The sequence below is a fragment of the Triticum urartu genome, chromosome 5A, assembly GCF_056163025.1.
Source record: "Triticum urartu cultivar PI428250 chromosome 5A, HENAU_Tu73, whole genome shotgun sequence".
Classification (NCBI taxonomy): Eukaryota; Viridiplantae; Streptophyta; class Magnoliopsida; order Poales; family Poaceae; genus Triticum; species Triticum urartu.
In genome coordinates this window covers 268,776,500-268,791,164 of record NC_141877.1, presented here as the reverse complement: position 1 = coordinate 268,791,164, position 14,665 = coordinate 268,776,500, and positions in this window count along the sequence as shown.

Sequence of the window (14,665 nt, the reverse complement as noted above, 5' to 3'; positions counted from 1 at the left end):
AGTCATCATGATGAAATGAAACATACATAGAGCACAGGTAGTGTGTAAACAGGATAAGTAGGCAGAAGACAAGATGACTAAAGAAATTGAGAACATCTTAAATCAAAGTCTTCAAATAGTAACAATCAATTTCATGAACACATAAGCGAGGAAAAGGGTTGAGGAAATAGAACCAGTAGCTCGGTGAAGACAATGATTTGGTAGACTAGTTCCAACTGCTGTGACAGTTGTACATCTTGTTGGGGCGGCTTGGTATTTAAACCAAAGGACACACAATCCTTACCGTATTCTCCTTGAGCTAAGGTCACACAGACCTCACCCAATCACTCATGGTAACACTACAAAAAAATACACTTCCGTGATGACACATGTTTGTCACATTAGGTCATGTTTTTTGTCATGCATGTACATCCATGACAATTTTATGACAGAATCAAGATAGCCATACCTATGATGTCGTAGAAGTGTTCCATGACATTACCAAAATTATCATCACGGAAGTGTCCAGTTCCATGATGATAAATCACGTGTCATAGAAGTGCTTTCGTCAAGGGTGACCGACACATGGCATCGATAGTAACGGGTCGCCGTTAAGCTATCGGGTCTGGTTTTGGATTTGATAACCTGTTATCAGCCCGGACCAATGGGGATTTTCCACGTGTAAAATTCTCATTGGCCGGAGGAAACACGTGTTGGCTCAACGTTCGGACAGATGTCATCCACTCATTGGACAGGAGGATCCTATGATACGTCGACACGTGGCGCGGCCCAACAGAGGCCCATTCCAGTGAAAAGGTCGGCCCAGCTAAAGGCCCACCATGTTTTTTCAGACACTAGTGGGCTGGCCCGTTAACAGCCTGCCATCTTTTTGGCCAAATTCAGGCCCATAGCAGATCAGGCCCATTCACATCCTGTGGTGTTTTGGGACAAATTACGACCCATATCGGATCAGGCCCGTTAACAGGCCACTGTTCTTTTGGGCCCATTCTAAGACAGGTTTGTATTTAAGCCTGTTAAATGCCCGTTAACCAGTTCGGCCCGATAATAGTTTTGGCCTGTTAGCGGCCCGTGGTGCATCTAGGACGTTGTCGGCCCGGTTTAACTTTAGGCCCTTTTACGGCCCATGCACAAACTGGGCTATTTCTTGCCCGAAGTAACTTTAGGCCTCTTAACAGCTCGTAGTCTTCGTGGATAAATTTCAGCCCAACAGGACTATAGGCCTGTTAATGGCCCGTGGAATAGTTGGGCCTAATTACAGCCCGCTTTGAATTAGGCCTGCTTACAACCCATCTGATAATGGCCCATGACACTTTTGGGCCTATGGCTCGCGTGGATACCAGCCTGCTTAAAGCCCATAATTTTATTGGGCCAAACAGGCCCGAGATATATTTTGGCCTGTTAACTGCTCGTGCTATTTGGGCCAAACATGGGCCTTAGGCAGTTTTGGCCTGTATTGTCCCGTGAATTTTTCGGCCCAACGCTGGCCCAATCTAGGTTTTAGCCTGCTAAAAGCCCATGGTATTCTCTGGCCCAGTTGGCTAGAACTTTACTCGGCCTGTTAAAGGTGGGAAACTACTATAGGTTTAGACTTGCTAATGGCCCAAGATGATTATAGGCCCATGTTTTGGCCCATATGAGTAACGGGCCGGCCTGAAGACCGACAACACTGAGATCCACTGAACCTTCTGACCCAAATTACAGCATACCGACCAAAGAATAAACCTAGACTATACAACAAAGAAATTACAGCATATTACATCCACTAGGAACCAAAGTTCGCTACCGGTGATAATAAAGCGCAATGTGACTGCGGATTACATACACTAGGCATCAAAGGTCGCCACCTGTGCATATAAACGCGCCGACAAAAGAATATACAAAACTGAGAGCACTTCAGAAGGCACTAGGCCTTAACAGGACGGGCCCCGCAAGCAGCCGAACAAGCTGATGAGACCTCAGTTGTGTCAACGATAGATGCTCCATCCCTAGCTGTATGGCATGGTAGTGCGCATGTTAGTCCTCTGACATCTTCTTTCATCTTTGACTTCAAGTCGGAGCTGGGCTAAAGCAAGCCTTTCCGCTTTAAGTTGAGACTGAAGTAGTCGAACTGATTGAGGCAGCGACTGCACAGAGGTTGTCTCACACCTGCTGGTGAGTAGCTTCAACTCACTGTCTTCATCAATACAGGACCTTGGGGTCATCTCGCTGTCCTCAATATGATTTTGGCTCACTATCTTCCCTAAAGTTCTGCCTGGCATAAGAGATACGACTCTGAAAGAGAAACAAGGAGACACGTAATAGGTTTCACAATTATATAAGCAAATAAATGGATCTGTTCTGCATAAGGAACATATTTTTACAACTACAATTTAAAACTGTAGTTGTTGCAAACATCCAATCATATGTAAACAGCAAAGTAAACAGCAGTGGAGGAAATTATGCCTATCCAACTCTATACTAGAACAAAGTTTGAAGGCTTGAGAAGGATGAACTTACATGACATGTTAACATGGGCTGGACAAAGCCCATCTCCATGTTAATGGAAGGATAATTCAATAAATTCCCTAAAGAAAATTCTTTATAAGCGTTGCCACTTTCTACATTTTGCAAACACTAAATATAGATCAAATAATATTGGAAGAAACAGAGGATAATGAAGCTCAGGTGCAGACTGATGATACATAATCAAATAACAATTAATTAAGTATAGGGTTACAAGGCAAAAGGTACTGACAAGAGGAATGCAGACATCAACGTGTGCAGTGGCATTGGCTTTATTCAACATTTTGGTAAGGGTATAGATATGATAATTTGGATAAAGTGGAGGGCAGGGCAGATAAGATGCAAAGTAATGTCAGACAATCAACCATCTCGCGATGCAAGTACAGTACTACCACCACCGTCCGTTATTACTTGTCGCTCAAATGGATGTTGTCGGATCACAGGTTCTGGCAAAACCCTCGAGGTTCGAACACTGGGGTGCGCGTGAAGGTTTTCTCCCTATCGATCCACGCCCTAGCTCTCTAAGATCTCGCGGATGAACTCGACCAACTCATGAGACAAAGACACAAGATTTATACTAGTTCGGGCCACCGTTGTGGTGTAATACCCTACTCCAGTGTGGTGGTGGTGGATTGCCTCTTGGGCCGATGATGAACAGTACAAGGGGAAGAACAGCCTCCTGAGGTTGAGGTGTTCTTGTGCTCTTTTTTTGTGTCTCTACTGTGGTGGCTAGTCCTACTTATATAGGCCCTGGTCCTCTCCCCAAATATCGAGTGGGAAGGGAGCCAACAACGGCCAATTTGAAAGGGGACAGCTAGTACAGCTTATCCTGACGAAAGTGGTCTTCGCCTGCAAAAGGCTCTGGTGGTGACGTCGTCTTGGGCTCCAGGGTGACCTCCCTCTTGCCGTCCTGCTGGTCTTGGTCTCGTTGCACCGATATGGAAACCTTTGCTTGATGCCTCGGTACTCCGCGCCTGCGCTTCCCCCCTAGGCACCAAAGATGAAACAAGGACGCTGCGCGCTGGCGCCCGGCTGGTCTCAATCGTCATGGCTCACGTCACGAGGATTTCACGAGGTTTGCCTTGCCTTGATCTCTCCGTCCCTCACGAGCCTGCCTAGCGAGGCCGCTCCTGAGGAGGTCTTGCATCGTCCGGCTCGCGAGGCTTGGCCCCTCGCGAGGGTCTTGAATACCACGTTGATGAAGATGGGCCGAAGAGACCTACTAGCCCAGCCACGCCGTGGGCCGCAGGCAGGCAAGTCTGGGGACCCCCATTCCCAGAACGCCGACAGTAGCCCCCGGGCCAAAGGCGCACTCAGGCTTGGCTTCGAGGCGAAGCCAAAGGTCAAGCGCGGAGCGCTGCGGGCCCCAAAAGCCTGTGGCCTCGGTTGACGTGTGGCGGTTGATTGGATGTGGGCGTCTCCGCTTCCCCATGATGCCTTGGAATCTGCCTGGCTATGCGCCCCCTGCAACCTACTCAGTTATTCTCCCATCGCCTACGTCTTGCTTCCCCAGTCCCTCTGCTTCCTCAAGACTCTGCTCCTCCTCTCCAATTTGACCTGCACTCCGCCTGCTTCATCGCCATGGCATCGAAACAAGCAGACAAGGGGAAGAAGCCTCTGTCTTCGCCGAGTGCGCCTCCAACCGCCGAGCCTGCAGTCGGCCGATCCTTGGTGCTCAACGATGAGGCCATGGACAAGGTGCATCCCATGCTCGCCACCAGTTTCAACGAGTGGGGGGAGACGGTGGCTTGTCCTGCGTCTCGTGCTCGCATTGCTCGGGCGGCCACCGAGGTCCCAATCTTCATCGACGCCCTTTGGGCAGGCCTGATTCCCCCTTTCTCCGCCTTCTTCAACGCGGTGCTTGAACATTACCAGATCCATATGCTGCATCTTGACCCCCAATCCGTGACTCTCCTTGTCGTCTTCACCTTCGTGTGCGAAGCCATGGTGGGCATTGCTCCTTCTGTGGCCCTTCTCTGCCATTTCTTCTCATTGCATCTGACTGATCCCCGGCAAAGCTCGGGGTGTGTGAGCTTCCAGGCTGTGGCCGCGAGGGCAGGCGCGGGGATCGACTTCGAGCTTCCTCCCTCCACGAGCGAGTTTCGGACACAATGGGTATTTGTCGACACTGGTGTGCTCAGCCCTCTGCTCCATGCCCCGTCAGCGCTTGTCGTTTCCCACTCCGGCTGGGGCCACGAGAGGCTCACGAGCCCCCGTCTTGTCCCCATCTGGCTCAAGCTAAGGATGCTGAAGGACCGCGGCGTGACCACACTGATGGTGGTGAAGGAGTTCATCAAGCGCCGGGTTGCTCCGCTTTAGCGCCATTCTCGCCCGATGTGGACCTTGCTCAGCAGTCAGGACCATATGAGGTTTCAGGAGTCCGGGCTCCCGCTTGGGACGCAGCAAACGGTGCTCAAGGTCCTGACAGGTGTCCCTTCGCCGGACGACTTGCCTGGGAAGAACTGTCTGCTGTACTGCTGCAAGAAGAAGGCTGAATTCGCAGGGAGCATGCCTCCCTTTGGCGATTGGGGGCTGCGTTCGGATGGCCTGGTGGGGTCCCGGGAGAACCCTGTCAGCATGGTTCCCCTCTCCGTCGCTGTCGCCAAGCTCATCCCAAATGTGGGTGCAGGGGGACGAGCACTGCCAGAGGCTGGCGGCACGAGTGCTGATGTGCGGACGCCGCCTGGGGCTCCTGGGGCTTCGTCCTCAGGATCCCGTGCTTCTGGTACGTCGGTCGCTGAGATGATGCAGCACGCGGCTCCTGAGGACAAAACTCCGGAGGCCTCGGGAAGTCGCGGTGAGACGGTGCCCGACTATTCTCCGCAGCTAGGCACCCCTGAAGTTGTTCTCTTGAGCAGTTCTCTGGCTGTACCCCGCACTGGCCGCCACATGCAGCGCTTCAGTCGGCTTTGCGTGGACTTCGAGGAGCTCCACAAGAGGAAAGGATCTCTGAGCGGGAGTGGTATCTTCAGGCCGTTGAAGCGACGAGAGTACATCGCCGTCAATGAGTAAGTACTGCACCTCGTGATTTCTTGATTGTTGCTTTCCTCCCCGACGCTGGCTCTTCAGGACCCCTTCTGCGAGGACCGTTGAGTCCCCCGAGAAGCAACCCCCACCTTCTTCGGCACCCCCGTCGGCCTTGAGCATCCCGAGCCTGCATGCCACGCCCGGAGCCGAGCCGGTCAAGGGGCCGAGCTCGCCTTGATGGCGTTTTGAATCTGCGGCTCCGTCGACCTTCCTCCACAACCTGGCTTGGATCTTGGCAGGAGTTCCTCGGACTCCTCCTCTAGTCATGGACAGCAGCTAGTTGGCTTCGGTCTTAAGCTCCTCCTCAAGCAGTGGGCCCCGACTGGACGGGGCTCCTCGTGAGGTCGGGCTGGCACCTTGAGCGGCACCAGCCCACAGCCCCCAGCTGAGAGGGGGTGCTCCGCTCCACATCCCGCCTGCAGCCCCCGTGGCAGAGGACGAGGTGGGCCGTGCGTTGGAGTTCAAGTGTGAGCGGACCGTCGTTCGTCATGAGCTCTTCCGGGAGGCGATGGGCGTGATGAGCCGACTTGGTGAAGAACTCGCGGGTGTCAACGCATGCCTCGAGGCCGAGGGTCTTCGGCTGGTGGAGGAGTGGCGCAAGCTGAAGGTGGCCATCAACCTTGGGCGCCACTAGCGCGAGCTGGACAACGGGAAGGCCGAGGCTTCCCTTGCGGCCTCCCGTGAGGCCTGCTTCCGAGCTCTGGAGGAGGCTCGGGAAGCCGACCGCCGTCGCGAGGCCGCGGAGAAACGTGCATGGGAGCTCCAAGCCTGGAGCGCTGTCTTGGATCAGCAGGTGGAGGCGCGCAGGGCTGCTCTTGCATCGTTGAGGGGGTCGCCCCTGAGGAGGAAGAGATCCAGAAGTGTGAGGAGGTGCTGGCGCTGGAAGCCGTGGAGCACAGCCCTGAACTCGAACGGCTAGAGACGAGGGAGCGCTAGGTTGCTCAGGCGGAGGACAATGTTGGCGCGCGCGAGGTCAGGGCCCAGTTGGAGGTCGGTCGCCGTGTGGCCGAGGCTCGCGCGAATCTAGAGAGCAGGCACAACCTGAAGCTGAAGCTCGTGGAAGCTGGGGCCGCTGGTAGGACTGCTGCCCTCAAGTCCCGGCTGGTCGAGGTGGGGCGGTGCGAGGAGGCCACCGCATCAGCCCTGGCCTCAGCGCAGGCTGAGCTGGTTTCATCCTATGCTGAGCTGCTCTCTCTTTGGCAGCGGGTCACCGACGCCGAGTCTGTCACATGGCAGAACAGGGACGAAGTGCTTGAGCGCCGGACGTTGGAGCGTGTGCACGCCCCGATGCTCGAGGACCTCAGGAACAGGGCCAACATTGCCCTGGGCCATGTCTGCGATGAGAATGCTCCTCATCCCCATGCAAACGACTACGCTAGCCACCTCCGTTTCTTTAGGGATGTGGTGACACGCCTGCAGAACTGTTCCGAGAGGGCTCGCCAAGTTGTTGAGGAGAGGAGTCACAGTCTGCTCGGGCGCATGTTCTCTTGCGTCTTCAGCCACCTCAGGAACATTGACCCCAACTTCAATTTTGACACCGCCATTGCTCCCGTACCGGAAGCCATCTGGGGCGATCTGGCGTGATGGGTTGAGGACAATGTGGATGCGCTAGTCAGGGCCTTCACTTCTAAAGACGTCGGGGTAGTGGTCGTGGCAGACGAAGGCATCGTGGTTGATGATGGCGACGCCGGTGCCGGTGAAGGTGGAGGTCACGCCCATGACGGCGACGGCGACGCCAGCGGTGCATCAGAAGAAGATATGGGAGACGCGGCGAGCGACATATCCGGCTGATTCCTCGTTCCCCTGTCGTTTATCCTGTAAAAACTTGGGTGTGCCCCTGGAAGACTGTAAGAGCATTTTGAGAGGGGGAGCCCCTCATGTAAACAATCACAGCCTTTATCCTTCTGTGCTAAATTGAGTACGCGTCTTCAAGAGCTTGCGCATGCCGGGGCAAGGTTGTTGTTGCGGTTTACCTTAGCTTGGACGAGCCCAAAACCGGCCCGAGAGATTGCGGGTTTTTGAGGAGCTCCTAATGAGTTTGTCGACACGCCCGAGGGGGCCGCGAGATAAGCAAGCGCCTGCCATGGCTTGGCGCGTGCGTGGCTCGTGTGCTTCATGCCCAGCCCGGCTCGCGAGGGGCCCGCGAGGGGGGAGTGACTGGCGCGAACTCCGAGATAAGGAAAGAATGAGACTATGAGAAATAGCTCGAACGAGAAAAGGCATTCCCCCCGCGTGCATCAAATAAAATTCAACTTCAACTTAAATCCAAATCTAGAAGGCAGGGTTACAGAAAAGAGATCCAAAGCAAATGGCCGCGTCCGGCGCCTAGTCTAGTCTTTGACGTCTTCTCACCAGCGCGGAGCTAAGTGCTGCCACTGGGCGTGGGAGGGAGCCCCCGAGGCCCGAGGGCGGCTCTCCTGAGGCTCCGGGGCGTGTACAGCCCCACTCATTATTACGTGAGAGTGTCATGGGCGCCGATCTTCACAGGCACGAGCCTTACTTCGTATCGCCTAACGAGGGCCCCGCCTTGCGCCACCCCCTACCACCGCTAGGACGACCAGAAACCAGGACGGCCCAATGAGGGCAGAGGGGACGCCAGTGGCGCCCTCAGCGACCACGTGTCCTCTGCCGGGGGAAAGGTCGCCGTCGCCACCCAGGCAGAGGGCCTACCTCCGGGCGTTGCCTTGCTCCGTGCGACATGGGGAGGGGCCTTGCTCCTGGCACCATCCACGCAGCCCCCAGCGGGTCTCTCCTGTCGGGGCGGGCATTGCCCTGCCGGAACCATCGTTTGGCGCCATGACTTGGTTCATCTGTGACTCATGGGTATCGTAAGCTTGCCCCTGAGGTATTAATGGTACCTTGTATCTGTCGTCGACGACACGGCCGGTGGGGCTCTCTGGCGGCTCCTAGAAGGCTTCAGCTCCTAACGCCTCCTCCTCCCATCCTGGCCCGAGGAACGAGCCTGGGTCGTTCTCCGGCGTGTACCCCTGGTCCATCATGCGGGGCACATAGGATTCCGGGGCTGTCACCCCAAACACCTCACCGTAGTGCCCCATGCTCCACGTCGCCCAGCCCAGCGCGGCGTCCTGAGGATGATAGTGCAACGCCTCGCTGGGGCCATGGGGGCAATGCTCATGCCCATGCTCGTCGGAGGCGGCGTGTGGGCAATGGGGCGCCTGGTGCCGCCGGCCATCCTAGTGTCGATGAAGCCCCCAGGCGCACCCGAGGGCACGTGGTTGCGGCCAGGCCCGTCGTGAGGTCCAGTAGCGGCCCGGGAAGGAAGAAGATAGCAGAAAAGGCGGCGCTCCTAATGCTGCCGCATCCAGCAGCTCAGCAACACGTTCCAGTAGTGTGTCGCGGCCGCTCTCCATCAGCCGGCACCGCAGCAACTCCCGCGCCACCGTGAGCGTGGCCTGCATGTTCGCCTGCTGCCACCGGGTGTGTGGTGTCATTGCCGCGGCGTGACTTGCGGCCCTTGCAGCGGCTCGCGCTTGTCATGGAGTGAGGGTGGATGACGCCAGGCCGCGCCGCCCATGCCCCGCAGCGTTAGGCAGTTCTCGCGCCGCCTGGAGTGCGGGGTTGAGGTCTTCATGGGCAGGTGGCGCCGCCCAGGTTGGCCAGGCTGCCCAGCGGTCGGAGTCGGCCCTTTGGTCGCCGGACATCGGGGCCGCAGAGCGTCGGCGGGTCGATTGGCGGGGTAGAGACTCTGGCGCACCCCTACCTTGCGCGCCAAATGTCGGATCACGGGTTCCGGCAAAACCCTCAAGGTTCGAACACTGGGGTGCGCGCGAAGGTTTTCTGCCTATAGATCCACGCCCTAGCTCTCTAAGATCTCGCGGACGAACTCAACCAACTCACGAGACAAAGACACAAGATTTATACTGGCGGGCCACCATTGTGGTGTAATACCCTACTCCAGTGTGGTGGTGGTGGATTGCCTCTTGGGATGATGATGAACAGTACAAGGGGAAGAACAGCCTCGTGAGGTTGAGGTGTTCTTGTGCTCTTTTTTTGTGTCTCTACTGTGGTGGCTAGTCCTACTTATATAGGCCCTGGTCCTCTCCCCAAATATCGAGCGGGAAGGGAGCCAACAACGGCCAATTTGAAAGGGGACAGCTAGTACAGCTTATCCTGACAAAAGTGGTCTTCGCCTGCAAAAGGCTCTGGTGGTGATGTCGTCTTGGGCTCCATGGTGACATCCGTCTTGCCGTCCTGCTGGTCATGGTCTCGTTGCACCGATATGGAAACCTTTGCTTCATGCCTCGGTACTCCGCGCCTGCGCTTGCCCCCTTGGCACCAAAGAGGAAACAAGGACGCTGCACGCGCTGGCGCCCGCCTGGTCTCGATCGTCATGGCTCACGTCACGAGGACCTCGCGAGGTTTGCCTTTCCTTGATCTCTCCGCCCCTCGCGAGCCTGCCTGGCGAGGCCGCTCCTGAGGAGGTCTTGCATCGTCCGCCTCGCGAGGCTTGGCCCCTCGAGGGTCTTGAATACCTCGTTGATGAAGATGGGCCGAACAGACCTGCTAGCCCCGCCATGCCATGGGCCGCATGCAGGCAAGTCTGGGGACCCCCGTTCCCAGAACGCCAACAGCTGTATCTAGCACTATTAAGTTCTAAAAACATCCAATTGATCAACAATTAATTCGATATGGAGGGAGTACATGACAACATGTACATACATGAGCAATCCAAAACTTCATAACTATTGTGTTAATTCTACATTTATCTAAGAGTAAATATAGATATTATAATTTCAAGCAAAGGGATGATAAAGAAGCGACCATTTACAGTGATGCTACATAATCAAACAGCAATGAGTGTACATATGCTGACAAAGGGCAAGAGGTACTGACAAGAGCAATGCAGAGCCCGGTATTGTTGTGAGATCCTATGATCCTTTGAGCAAGGAGCTTCATCTGAAATTAGTTTTCATACAAGAGACAAGGTAAGGCACATGCAGAAATTTAGGAGTTCAGATTTTGAATTGATATCATAGACAGTACCTGACGCTGGGCTGCCAGCAGTTCTAATAGGGGTTTGGCCAGTGGAGTAGGGGTAGAGTGTGGTACAGTTAGGCCTGTGTTTTCTTGGGCTACTAATCTTTCTGATTTATCAGGTATCACTACCTTTTCCAAATACCTAGTTTGAAATCCTTGAGGATCTGCACTCACCCTCTTCCTTTTGGACATCTATTACGAAAGAACAACATTTGACTGGAAAAACATAGTATGACAACACATGGAATAGGTACAAAAAATGGATAGGTATGGCATATACTCATATATGATGCTTAAACTAAGCAGATGGTGTAACAAAGTAGAAGTAATGCAAGAGGTCAGATGCAAAATATGTGCGACCAATACAACCTTGCCAAGTTAGAGGAAGCACCTTGATGGGTGAACAAGATAGGCCATCCTCCACCATGCCAAGTTTGTTAGCCAGTGGATTGTTCCGCAATATTCCTCTTGTGCGCCCATTCTCATATTCATTTTGATAATGTTAGGTACCTAACATGCATGAAAACATAAAAACAAGTGAGATTATCTTCGTAATGCAGAAGTGATTCTAATCCAATACTGCCTCCCTGTAAACCCCTTTGTGCTATCTCTGCAATTCTTCTGAGAGATGTAGTGCATGTTGTAACTTGGTGTGTGCATTAATATAATGTGGCCTACTACTCAAAATATGAGAGCTCCAGAAGTGATGATACTTAGCAAATGACAGCTTCAACATATAGTAAAGAAGAGCAAGTCGACCTAACCTGACAGATTCAAAATATACTATGGGAGAACAACTCGACCTGACCAGACGACCACAAATATCTCTGCTACTCTTCCCAACAAGGAACATACTTATTAAAGAAGAGAAGAGGATCATCTTAAAGAAGAGCAAGCGGATTGAAGATATTACAAGTCTTTCTATACAATGTCGATTGCACACCCATGATGAACCAGAGCGCACAGAGAAATAGTATTCCTTCCAGTCTCTCCATAGGTGGATCACATGCATTTTGAAACTAAAGTAGGAACATTTAGCTGACCAATTAAACATCTCTCAGTTTTACTAATATCACCATAATATCATATTTGAATTTGTACAACTAAGCTTGTTTAGCTCGATGGGTGGAGAAGTGCTATTACGGCACAAACCACGTAGGCTGATCGTGGTCATCATAAAATGGGGAAACCGTAAGCATGATGAGTATAGTGTTGACCGTGGCAGTGGGATGGCAGATCTAAAGCTGCAAACCATGCAAAGGGTAGTTAGCAACTGATCTTTGATTTGAAATAACAACTAAGATTTGGTATGGACAAGAAAGTACAGTTAACAAGTGACAAAGAAATGCAATTCTGCTGTCTCTCTATATGTCGCGACATGCATTTGGAAACTCAAGTGGGATCTTTAGCTAACCAATTAAATGTGTCTGTTAACTAATATCAGTATCATATCACAATCATATTTGAACAACTAAGCCCTATGTTGTTAGCTTGATGGGTGGAATCATGCTAGTATGACAGAAAGCACCTATGCATATCATAGTAGAGTAGATAAAAGGGGAAAACCCTAAGCATCAAGAGTAAAATCAGGAAAGTGGAACTAGCTGGACCAGTGGGTGGCGCACATGCTTTTCGAAACGAATATAGGAACATTAGGTGACCAATTAAACGTTCTCTGTTTTAGTAATATGAGCATCATATCAGATTCGTATTTCAACACGTAAGCTTTGGAATTATGAGTGGCATGTTGTTTCGCTTGATGGGTTGAGGTATCGAGGAGCAGTGCTAGAACGACACGAAGAAGTGAAGCACCTAAGATGATGGTAGTGAATATAAATGGGGGAAAACCATAAGCTTTACAAGTATAGTGACCGTGCCATGGCGGATCTGAAGGTGCAAACCGGACAAAGCTACTTCACAACCAATGTTTGCTTTCAACTAGCCACTACGATTTGGTACGAACAAGAAAAGTACAGTAAACAATTTATGATCTATTTTCCGGGTGAGATCAATTACTTAAGCACATATGGAAGAGTATCACCTCTCTTGTGACGCCGTATAGGCCCCTGCTGATACATTGAGGGGGTTGTGGGTGCGATGGCTGTCGGCGCCGGGGAAGAAGACTTTAGACGGCAGACGGCCGGGTCAGGGGATAAATCCTATTGCCGTGGATGAGGCGGTCGTAGGAGCGGCAACGGCAAGGTGGACGACGGTGCCGATGAAGCGAGAGGACGCGATGAAAGGATCCTGGTCTAGCACCGTGGATGAGAGACGTCCATATCTTGCAGTGGACGACGGGGTAGCTGCTCCGGCAAGGTGGAGGATGGGGTGGCGGACGGAGGAGGCTAGCCATAGTGGGGAGGTTGTTGTGGCGCCGACGGTGTATGAATCGAGAGATGGGGGTGGAGGGGGGATCTCAAACTTTGGGACGCGCTTGTTTGAAATGTGGGAAAGTTACGAACTTATCCCCCGATTAAAATTTCGGACATCACGTCGGTTGGGGATAGGACGGTAATCTCGCATCTCCCAAATATTTGCTGGTAGCGATTTCGGGCGAGGAGAGCGTGTTTTACCGCCCGCGGTTGGCTCCCATGGTGTATGAATGGGGCTGACAGGTAGGGCGGTTGTGTCACGTCTAAGGGAAGTTACACATCTGCCCCTATTTAAAATATTTGCCTACATCGATTTCGGGCAAGGAGAGTTTTTTGCCACCCACCATGTATGAATGGGGAAATGGAGGGAGAGACACATGCCTTTCGGACGAGCTTGAATCAAATGTTATTTGCCGCCCACGTTTGGCGCCCATCGTGTCGGAATGGGCTCAGAGGCGGCCGTGTCACGTCTTATTGAAGTTACTAGTCTACCCCTATCGACGGCAGTGTAAATCCGGTCAATAAGGATGTCAAAGTGTCAGGGGTAGACAGTAATTTCCATCTCGCAAACACTTGATTCGGGCAGCCCACAAATGATAGTGTGTGTTTAGACGCTTCGTTCAAAACTTGGGAGAATTAGCATTCACGTTTGCCATGGGCCCTGGCAAATAAATTCAAATCCAATTTGTTTTCGATTACGAATATCCACCAAGAATTCTACATTTTGTTATTTATTTCTTCAAAAACACAACAAAGATTTATTCCACCTTTATATATGATTATGATTTAGAAATGTCGTGATCTTCACATTCAGTAGGTTGGATACACTTTGAGTCAAATAGTTATTTCATCCAATACAATATGCTCACACGAAAAATAGTTCACCTTATGTCAATCATACAAGTACTGAGGATTACCTCGCCTAAATTTTTTGGATCATTACAACACATGGACAACATAGGGGTCTTACAACATAATCCACTCAGAGACATGACACAACATGCAAGTAAAATAATCTATTGAAAATTTCAATTGGTATCTAAAGAAGAACTAGGATTACCCTCAGCTTCAGATTACAAAAACAGCAGGACCTCCTCCGTCTTCAAATGCAGCATTCTTACTTCCTCCAATTCTTCGGTTGCATGCATAATGTGTGCAGCAAATTGCATAATTTCCAGCCTCAAGATCAAGATTACCTCATTCATGGCAGCCACACCATCTCTTTCTGCCTCTAGTAGAGCCTCAAGAACTATAATATGTGTGCTCACACTGCTCTCCAGCGGTGTTGCCTCTGAACTGCTACCATCTGGTAACATGGATGGCGCACTGCTTCCACAAGTAGATTCCGGGGTTGTGCATTGTGTCCTAGTGTGAACGTCATTCTGAAAGGTTTCCGCTGGACATAAGTAAGAGATAGTTATCAGATGATTAAGGTAGTAAGCTTACATGGTAAATGACATACGAATTATTGCCGAGCATGGCAAGCTATATTTAAATGGTTCAAAGCAGCATCAGCCAAAAATAAATTAAAATGGTAAGATGAAACTTGAAAGGGAGTGTACCACCGCTATATTTAAGTTGCCAGGACATCTAACCAGTTCAAATAATCTGAGAAAGCACTTAACAGTGTGGCCTCATAGAAACTAGGAAGATAGTCTTGTGATGAAGTTCAGAGGAAAAGTTAAGGACTCAAATGAACTAGGCATGCATTTCTTTACGATAGTATAGCAAGCACTGCTGACATATTGGCCAACTCAGGTATAGAC